Genomic DNA, 13,060 nt, shown 5'->3' on the forward strand with positions numbered 1-13,060 from the left:
ACCCTGCGCCCGAGGGGGTCGGGAGCTAGTGTCGGGGTTCCAGACGCAGATGGATGGGGCCTGAGCAGGGAATGTGAGGGCGGGGAGGGCGTACAACGGAAGGGACTAATCTCGCGGTTTCGAGTTGGGAGCAAACCTCGCCCCCCACCCCCCCATCCGTTTCCCTTTCTCAGTGAAGGCGGTTTGGGGGCGGGTGGGGAGGCGCGTCCTCGGAGCGCCCTCGCGCTCCCTTTTCGCTCCCCGCGCGCGATCCATCGCTTCTCTTCCCCCCGAGGCCAGCGATGGCTCGGGTGCGGGCGCGGAGCTGAGAGGGCGGCTCTCGACGCAGGTGTCAGATCCGCTCGGCAGTGCTCGGCGCGCTGGCCCGGCCCCCAGCTCCTCCGGCCGCCGCCCCCCGCCCGCCGCCGCGCCGCCGCGCCAGGAGGGCGGGGCCGGGGCGCGCGCCGGTCCTCTGCAAGCGGGCGGGCGGCGCTCGGTCTGAGGGAGCGGGGCGGTCTCCGCCGGCGTCGCGCGCGCTGTGTGTGAGCGGGGTGGCGCGCGCGCGCGGCAGGCGAGTGAGGGAACGAGGAGCGGCCGGGTGTGAGTGTGTGGGAGTGAGAGTGTGTGGGAGTGGGGTGAGGGAGAGGCTGACGGGACGCGAGGCTGTGAGAAACTGGGCGAGTGTGCGAGGACGCCCGGCCAGCCTGCGGGAGCCGCGGTCGGCGGAGGAGAAAGGAGGCGGCTCCCGGTATCCCGACCCCCTCCCCCTCCTCTCCTTCCCCCACTTCCAGCCGCCCGGCGGCCCGCGCTTCCTCGAAGGCCCCAGCCCGGCTCAGTCGGCCGAGAGCGAGGGAGGAGCCCCCCTAACCAGGTGAGCGGTACGACCGCTGTTGCCCCCGGGTGTAGAGCAGTGAGGCGAAGGCGCGCCCTCCCGAGTGGGCGAGTTCAGCGGAATGGCTCCCCCGAGTAGCGGGGGCTGGGCCGGGGAGGGGACCGGGCCGAGCGCGCCCGGAGTCCGGGGCTAGTTGAAGCCGGTGGTCGCCGCTCCGCGGAGTCGGTGGGGAGCGAGGTGGGGCCCGGCCTTCGCGCGTGTGCCGGGAGGCGCCGGCCCGTGGCGTGTGCGTGAGACCGGGCGAGCCGTGTCGAGGGGGCGGCGACCTCGGGCGTGTAAGGAGTATGGTTCCCCCCCGGCGAGGGGGTGTGGTAACCCCGGGAACGCCGGCTAGAGTCGGACCCGCGGGCTGCTGACCTGTCCTCGGGATGGCGGCGACACCCCGCCTCCCCCCCCCGCCCCTCATTCCCACAAATTCTTTTTTTTTTTTTTTTTTTTTTTTTTTTTTTTTTTTTTTGAGACGGAGTTTCGCTCTGTCGCCCAGGCTGGAGTGCAGTGGCTCGATCTCCGCTCACTGCAAGCTCCGCCTCCCAGGTTCACGCCATTCTCCTGCCTCAGCCTCCCGCGTAGCTGGGACTACAGGTGCCTGCCACCACACCCGGCTAATTTTTGTATTTTTAGTAGAGACGGGGTTTCACCGTGTTAGCCAGGATGGTCTCGATCTCCTGACCTTGTGATCCGCCCATCTCGGCCTCCCAAAGTGCTGGGATTAAAGGCGTGAGCCACCGCGCCCGGCCCATTCCCACAAATTCTATGGAGCGACCGCGGGAGGAGGATCATGTGGTGCGGTCCCGCAGCTACTGTATTCGATTCCACGTTTTCCTCCTTACGTGTAGATTTTAGAGAGTGTGACAGTCATTCCACCTTTTCCTTTGACAGCCCTCTGAATGAGAAGGGGATGACCAAATAATTGCTTGTCTAGTTTTGATTCTTGAAAAATTTGAGCATGATGTAAATATTACACTACTTGCCCCTCACCCCCCCCCCCAAAAAAAAAAACCCACACCAGAGTGGTAATAATTTCAATCTCCCCTTATTAATATGTCCTTATCTCTGATCACACATTTGTTATTCCACTGTTTTATCCCATTTGTATTTGCGAATAGCGATGGGGTGGTAATTCTGTTCTGTGAGTGGGGTTATTACATTAACCATGCTCACTGCAACTGCTATGTAAATTCTTTCAGTATGCTGTCATTTTCCCATTAGTTATATATATTGTTACCACATCTTTGTGGAGTTAGGTTCAACTCTAAATCGGTATAGAAAGTATATGGGCAGCCTACTATGCAGATTTTTTTTTTTGTGGTCTTGATATGTTCAGTATATTTATGGGTGCTCTTAATTATTAACTATAACTATTTAAATTTAAATGTTTTTAAATCTCATTTTTGTTACTTTCACAATATTGGGTAGCTTAAAGGTCATTTCTTCTATTTTAAAAAATGATTTCTTAAAAGCAATTATGAGAATACTTTTAAGATATTCATTTGGAATAAAACACTCTCTGAAATTCCAGTCTCGGAGATTTAACATTTATTTCCTAAATTTTAGTATGTAAACCTCTAATTTTAAAAATAATCATAGTTAAATTTCTTTTCCAATGGTTACTGTTTTATTTGGTTAGTATGTCAAAGGGGAGGAGGCCTATTTTGTCTTGAGGTAATCAATTCTATTTTATTCCTTTCCAGGTTAGTGCTGTTAATTTCCTTCTTTCATGTCATTGATTTAGTTGTTAGTTTGGCAACATGGCTGTTGATGTTTTTTATCTTTCTCTGTCTCCCTTTTTTCTCTCTTGTCTTCTCTTACCCCTACCAGGTGCTGGAGTCCGCTTGTCAGGGAGGGGGGCAGTCTGTGATTCTGAGAACAGAGCCAAGAAGGGGAACAGCAAATTCAGTCACATAGAATCCTCCACTCAGTCAAGAGCCACTTTTCTCTTCCTGCCTTGCCCCCCGCAGGGGGTAAGGAACTGAGCGTTTAACCTTTAGCCCATTGGCTACCAGCTAAAATTCTACTTATTTTAGTTTCTAGTGGATAGCTTTCTTATTTTGCCCGTGTTTCCTTAGAATCCCTATTTAATATACTTTTGTCAGTAGTAGCATCTAGGAGTAGCAGGGAGAGTGACAATAAATTAGCCCCTTCTTTTTTCCCTTCTCATTCAGGCCCCTTTTCCTCTCCAGAGGGAAATTACCAGTAAACTCTTCTAAATCCTCCACCCCTTCTCAGTCATACTGTGAAGAAACACACACTAAAGTGGACATTATTTGACCAGTGAACACGAACCCAGCTTCAGGCATTGGTTTGTTGTGGCACATGGAGAAACGTCTCTTTTAAAATGTCTCCCAATTACCCTTTTCACAATTTGTATCCACCTAGGATTTGCTGCTGGGGTAAGTCACTAGATTTATTTCTCAAATCTCCCCTCTCTATGAGCTGAAAGACTGACCAACCATGAACACTGGTAGGAGATGGTGAAAGGGGACAGAGCAGAGCCAATTGTTCCACACTTTGGGAAGCAGGAGTAGCTTTTATCATCTTACTCTGGGGAGCAGGCATAGAGACATAAACTGAGTGAAAATGGGTGGAGGAAGAACTTCTATACCCACGAACAACATGTGAAGAGAGAGAACCAAACATAAAGTAAGGAGGGTGAGTTTTATTGTATGTTGCTTGCTGACAACTGTTTTGGGGGCGCTTCAGTGATATACATTCATAGAAAGACTTTGTTTTATGGCAGATTAGTTTACAAAGAGTATTCTGCAAGTGGGATTAAGTCACAAGCAAATGAGAAAAGAGCCTCTAGAAATTGTAATTATGTGTCCTGGCACAGTGGCTCACACCTGTAATCCCAGCGCTTTGGGAGGCTGAGGCAAGCGGATCACTTGAGGTCAGGAGTTCGAAACCAGCCTGGCCAACATGGCGAAACCCCGTCTCTGTGAAAAATATAAAAATTGGCTGGGCCTGGTGACGCACACATGTAGTCACAGCTACTCAGGAGGCTGCTGAGGCACTTGAACCTGGGAGGTGGAGGTTGCGGTGAGCCGAGATTTTACCACTGCACTCCAGCCTGGGCAACAGAGCAAGACTGTCTCAAAAAAAAAAAAAAAAGAAAAAAGAAATTGTAATATTTTATTAGAATCTGAGGGAGGAGGAGACTGCGATAGTGAAAAAAGTATTATTTTTAAATGTTAGCTGTGCTGATATGTGCAGTTGTTTCAAGAGAGGTTGAGTAGGGAGATTACATACAGATGTTGGAAATTGTCTCTTAATTGTCTCTCGGAATTTTCTGCTTGTCATATGAGGGATTGTTAAGAAATAAGATAGTACCTCCAAAAGTATCTACATAATACATTTTAGATTTATATGCCATATGTATCTGTGTACATGTTAGGTTTGTAGAAAAGTACTGACTTTCTGGCTTCATGATAACTAATGCCATGGTGTTATTTTTAATGTTTTCTTTTTCAGTGTTTTTTTTTTTTCCCCCCTCAAAATTGGCTTGGAGGACAAAAGCCACAGAGCTAGCCAGCTCTACTCCCCTAGAGGCTGGTCTGCATGGAACCCATCTGTTTATATCTTTTTTCTTCTTTCTGAAATTTTGTTTTTGTTTTTTCTTCTAACTTTGTTAACAAAGCTAATTATTTCTGGATCAGTTATATGATCGTTATGGGAAGTAAGCACAGGCCTGATCTCTTTTTTTTTTTTTTTTTTAAGAGAGCCCGAAAACATTAATTAGGAATTTTGGATAGCTACATTTAGATTTTACAGGGGCCGGGTGCGGTGGCTCACACCTGTAATCCCAGCACTTTGGGAGGCTGAGGCAGGCGGATCACTTGAGGTCAGGAGTTTGAGACCCGCCTGGCCAAAATGGCAAAACCCCGTCTCTACTAAAAATACAAAAATTAGCCAGGTGTGGTGGTGTGCGCCTGTAATCTCAGGTACTCGGGGGGCTGAGGCAGGAGAATTGCATGAACCCTGGAGGCAGAGGTTGCAGTGAGCTTAGATTATACCACTGCACTCAAGTCTGGGTCAAAGAGCAAGACTCCATCTCAATTAAAAAAAAAAAAAAAAAAAAGATCTTATGGGGACACCCATTTGCCTGGTATTTAATATTAAAATAGCTATGATTTTTTGATATTCTTTTACAACTTGATATAGCAGATTATTAAAATATGTTCTATTCCATAACTTCTCAGTGTTACATGTCAGGTTATACATTTCCCACTGGGGATAACATCAGGGAATAAAATGGTTGTGGGTTCTTTCTTCATGGAGTTTACAGACTAATTTTGGTAATCTCTGTATTTTTTATCTGTCTATCAGTTATCCGAGCAGTATCTGAAGGAGTCTACTGGATTCTTAGGAAATGCGTACTAATTTGTGAATTGATGAGCTGGCAAAACAAAAATCTCTTTAAACATTTACATGCCTGATTAATTTTACTACCTTTTATTTCAAAAGTGTCTGTATATCAAGTTGTGACAAAAAAGATTCAAACTTGTTCCTTTCTTAAATGCTTTTATTCTGTATTCAGCTTCTTAACATTTTTTTTCCTTCTGATACTAGCTTTTGGCTTCATGTTCCTATAAATTTAGAAATAAGGTCTCTAAAATGGGATACAGAATTGCTGTATAAGATCAGACCATTTCTTACTACTGTGCTTTCCAATTTTGAGGAGTATTTGAATTTTTCATACTTTATCAGAAAACTGCATTTTGAAAAGTCAGGCAGGTTTGCCCAAATAGCAACCTTGGAATTCTTCCCTGAGGCTTTGGAGTTCTCAGTTGTTAGTTTACTCCTTTGACATGTGATTTAGTTAGCCATATCTGTAAAGCCTTGGGCTTTAGAGTAAATGAATAGCTTTCTAACTCCTTGTTCAAAGTAATATCTGGGAAGAAAATTTAGACAGAAGGCCAGACATTTGTCATGTTAAATATGAAACTTTGGGACTTTGAACTGTACTGTGCATTAAACCTAGGAACTGTTTTCTGTGCCATGTTCCAGAAATAATTTGATGTAAGTTTCTTTTATTAAGTGAAATCATTAAAAATGTTTGGAGGCTGGGCATGGTGGCTCACACCTGTAATCCCAACACTTTGTGGGGCCAAGATGGGTGGATCACCTAAAGCCAGGAGTTCGAGACCAGCCTGGCCAACATGGCGAAAACCCATGTCTACTAAAAATACAAAAGTTAGCCAGGTGTAGTGGCACGTGCCTGTAATTTCAGCTACTCGGGAGGCTGAGGCAGGAGAATTGCTTGAACCCAGGAGGCAGAGGTTGCAGTGAGCCAAGATCGCGCCACTGCACTCCAGCCTGGGCAGCAGAGTGAGACTCCCTCTCAAACAAAAAAAAGAGAGAGAGAAAGAGAAATGTTGTTTGGATTCCAGAAAAACTTTTTTTTTTTTTGAAGGCAGAGTTTTGCTTTGTCACCCAGGCTGAAGTACGGTAGTATGTGATCATAGCTCACTGCAGCCTTGAACTTCTACGCTCAAGCGAACCCCCTGCCTCAGCCTCTTTAGTAGCTGACACCATAGGCCTGTGCCAACATACCTGGCTAATTTTTTTTTTTTTTTTTACTTTTTGTAGAGATGAGACCCCACTGTGTTGCCCAGGCTAGTCTTGAACTCCTGTCTTCCTACCTCAGCCTCCTGAAGTGTTTATTTTTTGTAGAGTTAAGGTCCCACTGTGTTGTCCAGGCTGGTCTCAAACTCCTGGCCTCAAGCAATACTTTTGCTTCAGACTCCCAAAGTACTAGGATTACAGGTGTGAGTCACTGTGCCTGGCCCCTACCACTTTCTAATTGTGACTTTAAACAAGTTATCTAACCTTTCTGCTAGAACAGCGTCACTGCCAAATGAAGACCATAACACACTGCAGAGGGATGGTTGTGAGGATTAAATGATAAAAATAAACCATCTCATATTGTGTTTGGTACATATAATTACTCAGTATGTGAATTTATTTTCTTTATCCAAATTAGCTTTGATGGTTCTGATTTTTTTGTAGAAAAAAAGCATAGAGAAATAGAAAATCTTAATTCCAGTCTTGGGTCTACTATTGTGATATCTTGGGCTGGTCTTTCTTTAAATTGGGATAATAGAAGCCTGTGTTCGTCACATTATTATATACAGATTAAGTGACAAAATATATGTAGAAAGTGTTTTATGTGTCGGACGTGGTGGCTCAACGCCTGTAATCCCAACACTAGGAGGCTGAGGCAGGCGGATCATTTGAGGTCAGGAGTTTGACACCAGCCTGAGCAACATGATGAAACCCCGTCTCTACCAAAAAATGGAAAAATTAGCCGGGTGTGGCGGTGTGTGCCTGTGGTCCCAGCTATTCAGGAGGCTGAGGTGGGAGAATCACTTGAACCCAGGAGGCAGAGGTTGCAGTGAGCTGAGATCACACCATTGCACTCCAACCTGGGTGACAGAGTGAGACCTTGTCTCAAAAAAAAAAAAAAAAAAATTGATTTGGTAAGGAAAATGGCATTTTATAAACTCAGATCACCTAAACATGCTTATTTGTTGAACATGTTTTCTATCATGACTTAACCTGTAGAAGGAGAAATTGTCTTTGTAACAAATAGAATTGTTTAAACATAGACTTTAATAATTCATCTTATAGCACTGGCAGACCCTAGTTTTTAAAAATACACCTTAATTATATACTATGATAATGGCTTGGGTACAAATGTTAACACGTCTGTTAAGTTTTCCCTGACTGCTAAAGTCATTCTTCCAGAGGATGTGTTACTTAACGAATGCATTAACACTTGAGCCGTGGCTCATGCCTGTAATCCCAGCTATCCGGGAGGCTGAGGCAGGAGAATTCTGCTTGAAGCCAGGAGTTTGAGACCAGCCTGGGCAACATAGTGAGAACCTGCCTCTAAAAGAAGAGGAAAAAATTAGCTGGGTGTGGTGGTACATACCTGTAGTCTCAGCTACTTGGGAGGCTGAGGTGGGAGGATTATTTGAGCCCAAGATTGAAGGCTGCAGGCCTGGAGCAGAGCAAGACCTCACCTCTAAAACAAACACACACACATACCACACACACACACCCCCCCCCCCCCCAAACTAAAACCATTTGAGCTCAGACTTTACTAAATAGGTAAGTGTTTGGGGTATATATTCCAAGCAACAGGAAGCATGAAAGAATATAATGTGTTTAGAAAATTGGAAGTGACAGAGGGCAGAAGATTTATTTGGAGGCTTTTATAGTCCAAGTGTCATAAGTTGAATATACTGGAGATAAGAGTAAAGTGGGCCAGGCATGGTGGCTCATACCTGTAATCCTAGCACTTTGGGAGGCCAAGGCAGGAGGATCACTTGAGGTCAGGAGTTCGAGACCAGCCTGACCAACATGGTGAAACCCCATCTCTACTAAAAATACAAAAATTAGCCGGGTGTGCTAGCCGGGTGTGGTGGCACACGCCTGTAGTCCCAGCTACTCGGGAGGCTGAGGCAAGAGAATAGCTTGAACTAGGGAGGCGGAGGTTGCAGTGAGCCAAGATCACGTCACTGTACTCCAGCCTGGGTGACAGATTGAGACTCCATCTCAAAAAAAAAAAAAAAAAAAAGTAAAACACCGGTGATATTAATATTTAGAAGTTAGAATTAGCTTTGTGTAAACAGTGAAAGAAGGATGGAGATAAAAATTGATGCCCAGTTGTCTGAATCGAGTGCCTTAATAAGGATAGGTATATCAGTCAGGGTTCTCCAGGGAAATAGACTCAATAAGATATGTATATATATATTTTTAATTGTATATGTATTTTAAGCAGTTGGCTCATGATTGCGGAGTTGCTGAGTTCAAAATCTGTAGAGTAAGCAGCAGTCTGTAAACTCAGACAGGACTTGATGTTGCAGTCTTGGGTCTGAAATTTTTGGGCAGACCAGTAGACTGTCAACTCAGGTAGCATTTCTGTGAGTCTGTCTGTAAGTCTTGAGTCTTGAGGAAGAGTTCCTCCTCAGTTTTTACTTTTTAGCAAGACCTTCAACTGATTGGATGAAGCCCCTCCACATCATGGAGGATAATTTCCTTTACTTAAGGTAAACTGATTAGATGTTAATCACATGTAGAAAATACCTTCAGCAATGTAGAGACTGTTGTTTGCCCAAATAGCTTGGAACCATTGCCTCACCAGGTTGATGTAAAATTTAGTGATCACAATGGGGAATATAGGTGCTGAAACATATCTGTGAATAAAAATACATTCTTTGTTTTGTTTTTTGTTTTTGAGGCGGAGTTTTGCGCTTGTCATCCAGGCTGGAGTGCAATGGTGCGATCTCAGCTCACTGCAACCTCCGCCTTCTGGGTTCAAGTGACTCCCCTTCCTCAGCCTCCCAAGTAGCTGGGATTACAGGCGCCCACCACCATGCCTAGCTAATTTTTGTATTTTTAATAGAGACAGGGTTTCACCAGGTTGGTCAGGCTGGTCTTGAACTCCTGACCTTGGGTGATCCACCTGCCTCGGCCTCCCAAAGTGCTGGAATTACAGGCGTGAGCCACCACGCCTGGCCTTTTTTTTGAGACTGAGTTTCGCTCTTGTCACCCGGGCTGGAGTGCAATGGCACAATCTTGGTTCACTGCAACCTCTGCCTCCCGGGTTCAAGCGATTCTCCTGGCTCAGCCTCCTGAGTAGCTGGGACCATAGGTGTGCACCACTACGTCCGGCTAATTTTTTTGTATTTTTAATAGAGACAGGGTTTCACCATTTTGGACAGGCTAGTCTCAAACTCCTGACCTCAGGTGATCCCGCCCACTCAGCTCTGCAAAGTGCTGGGATTACCGGTGTGAACCACTGTGCGTGTCCTTTTTTTGTTTTAAAAAACATGCTCAACTGAGGCAACAGTGGGTGGCATTTAGTTAGGGATGCCCAGTAGGCTCATTGAAATGGATTCTGAAATTTAGTTGAGGGATGCCCAGTAGGCTCATTGAAATGGATTCTGAAATTTAGTTGAGAAAGAAATATCTAGTGGGTCAGTGGTTCGGAAGGAATAAAGTTGAAACCTGGATTCGGATGACATTTCTAGAAAGTGGAAAGCAGAGTTTAAGAATGAAACTCGGGGGATCGTGTGCAGAAGGAGAGATGTCGGGAGGAAAGTCACAGAATAAGAGACTTGATAGCATACCTAAAATTTAATGAGAGAGCGTGGAAAAAACAACATTCAGTGTGCTTTTTCCTGTTCTTTCAGCAACACCAGTCAACACAGACAGAAGATCCACTGATGGAGATTTCTCCTCACCAACAGTCATTTCTGCAGTGAACACCAACTAGGTGTCCTCTAATTAATTTCTGACACTGTCTCCCACGGGTTAAGTGCTCAGTCCCCAAAACGACCCCGTACCATGCCCCTCACCAGTACAGGCCTCTGGACTTCAGCCAGAAGGCTGACTGGCTTTAAGTTGGAGTTCCCACCAACCCTGTCTTTGGGTTTGATTAATTTGCTAGAGCAGTTTACATAACTCAGGGAAACATGTTTACGTGTATGTTATAAAGGATACAGATGAAAAGGTGCATAGGGCAAAGTATGGAAAAGGGGCACGGAGCTTCTTTGCCCTTCCCGGGTGCGTCACCCTCCAGGATCTGCTACATGTTCAGCTATCTGGAAGCATTTTGAGCCCAATCCTTTTGGGTTTTTTTGGAGACTTCGTTACATAGGCATGATTGATTAAACCACTGGCCACTGGTGATCAACTTGACTGTTAGCCCGTCTCCCCTCTCCAGAGGTTAGGGGATGAGACTGAAGGTTCCAACCCTCTAATCATGCCTTGGTCTTTCTGGTGACCAGCCCCCATACTAAAGCTGCCTAGGGGCTGCCAGCCATCAGTCAATTATTAGCACACAGAAAGACATCATTTTGGAGATTCTTACGATTTTAGGAGTTGTATGCCAGGAAACAGGGTTGAAGACCAAGTATATATTTTGTAATATCACACTTTTAAGAGACACAAATTTGTTATTTTTCTCCACAAACCTGATTCAACTCCTGTGATTCCTATCCAGGGGTGGATAGTGTTGAAAACAAGTCTTTAGTATTATTATTTTTTATCCTATGTACAGTCTTTCCCGAAGCAAGTCTGTATTAACTGACAAATGGAATAAATGCTATTAAAATTCTATTGTATGTTACAATAGAATTCTATACAGATTCCATTGTGTGTTACAAGAGTTCTATACAGATTCCATGGTGTGTTACAATAGAGTTCTATACAGATTCTATTGTGTGTTACAATAGAGTTCTATACATATTCTATTTTATATTAGTGTATTTTTTCCCTTTAGCTTTATTTTTCTTCAGTAGTTGGAATTTTGAGCTCATATGTTAATGGATTTTCTTAGAGGTACCTTAATATCTTCAGATGGTAGATTGTGATTTTTTGCTTTTTCTATACTAGAATAAATACCTTTGGGAAGGGTCCTCACAAGAAAGATGAGAGGGAGAGAAATGATTTCATTTTAACTTTTTTCTTTTATTCTGTGATGTAATAGAAATCTTTTTATGCTCTCATTTGTCCTCTGTACAGAATAGGTTGACACATCCTTTTGGAAGCTCTAAATATTTGTAATGTATTTTGAGATTTTGACTCTAAACATTGAACTTTTCCTTTGTTTATTAAGGAAATTTGATCCAATAAGAAACAACACTAAGTTTTAGATCCCAGGATATTGACTTGAAAAAACTTTTAAAGTAGAAAAATTATTCCTTGGGTTGGTCTAATAAGGGAACTAAAAGTTGGGAGAAACAAAGTGGTACTTAGTAAACTATTACCTTAGAAAAAATTTAGGAAATCTTAAGCAGTGAAACAAATGTCTGTTTATTTCCTATTTCAGAAGATGAATGAAGCACTTTAAGATTCCCATATACTCAGTTTTGCCTGAGTATTCCAAGATGCAGTGCTGGTTTTTATTGGTATGCTGATCCAGAAGTTTGTGTGGGAAAACTCTCAAAAATAAACTCTCTTGGTAGAATTTCTCTTTATTTCCAAAAAGGTACTTTTGTCAGTAGTATTTATTCAGCATCTGATATTTATACATTGTTTTTCTTGATACACTGGAGGAAATAAAGAGAGGATGGGATTGGTTGACCTGAGCTTACATTCTAAGAGAGGAAATACTATACGGTACTCATCTATACTATATGTGGACATTTGCAAGTGCTGCATTTATGTTTCGCTACTGGAGAATATTTTCTTACAGTTACCTTATTGGGTAACCAAGTTTACTCCTTTAAGCTACTAGGAAAAAAGTTTACTGTTTTATTTTATAGAGGACTCTACTGTCTTTTAAAATAGTGAATATTGTCTGAATTTTAAGATTCCGGATCATTAGCAGGACTGTCATTTTATTGGTGCACTTTTGAGCTCCTGTACTATTTAGATTTACTGGAATCCTTTTGACTTGTCAGCATTTTTGTTTTTTCCTGTTTTTCTTTTTTCTTTATGTTAGCAGATGGGAAAAATAGAAAAGTAGATGTTTTGAAATTCTGTTAAGAGGAAACAGCTGTGCCCGAGGCTAGGCGAGAGCCATTGAGGGGCAGAAGTAGGCAGGCACGCCTGGAGCCTCTACCTTTGGGATTGAAGTCTTCACCCAACACTTCTGGCATCTCAGATGTGAATCCAGTTGGAGCACCCCTAAGAAGGCGAGCAGCTGTTGCTGCAGCAGCCCTTGGGGAGGCCCCATCGCTTGGGTACCAAGGAAGGCTAGCCGCATGTCCTCCTGTGGGAATGGCAGTGTACCACTGGACAGGTTTCACTTTCCCTGGTTTCACTTTCTGTGGTTTCAGTTACGCCCTGACACAGTACAATAGGATATTTTGAGAGTGGGAGAGACACCACATTCATATCACTTTTATCATAGTATATTGTTATAATTCTTCTATTTTATTGCTAATCTCTTACTGTGCCTAATATGCAAATTATCATAGGTATGTATCTTTAGGAAAAAACATAGTATATGTATGTGGTACAGTACTATCTGCAGTTTCAGGCATCCACTGGGGGTCTTGGAATTATCCCCTGTGGATATGGAGGGACTACTGTACCTGGTAATCAGAGGTTTAATGTAGAAAAATGTGTTTTTTGTTTTGTTTTGTTTTGTTTTGAGATGGAGTCTTGCTCTGTTTCCCAGGCTGGAGTCCAGTGGCATGATCTGGGCTCACTGCAGCTTCGACCTCCCAGATTCAA

General features: G+C 43.9%; 1 protein-coding gene across 6 annotated transcripts in view; it reads left to right on the top strand.

Moving 5' to 3' along the window:
* The window catches only part of RIMKLB (ribosomal modification protein rimK like family member B), an 86,681-nt gene that overhangs the window by 443 nt on the left and 73,178 nt on the right, over positions 1-13,060 (top strand). For 2 of the 6 annotated variants that reach the window (XR_002917059.3, XM_009247408.4), the window contains exon 1: positions 733-850. The exons of 1 other annotated variant lie outside the window; for it this stretch is intronic. The gene's annotated coding sequence lies outside the window, so the exon portion shown is untranslated. Of the gene's footprint in view, positions 1-618; positions 851-2,689; positions 3,521-13,060 lie in introns of those variants that run through there. 3 more of the 6 variants (XM_054526769.2, XM_002822869.5, XM_054526771.2) reach the window with 3 other exon arrangements.

Source organism: Pongo abelii, chromosome 10, assembly GCF_028885655.2.
Source record: "Pongo abelii isolate AG06213 chromosome 10, NHGRI_mPonAbe1-v2.0_pri, whole genome shotgun sequence".
Lineage (NCBI taxonomy): Eukaryota > Metazoa > Chordata > Mammalia > Primates > Hominidae > Pongo > Pongo abelii.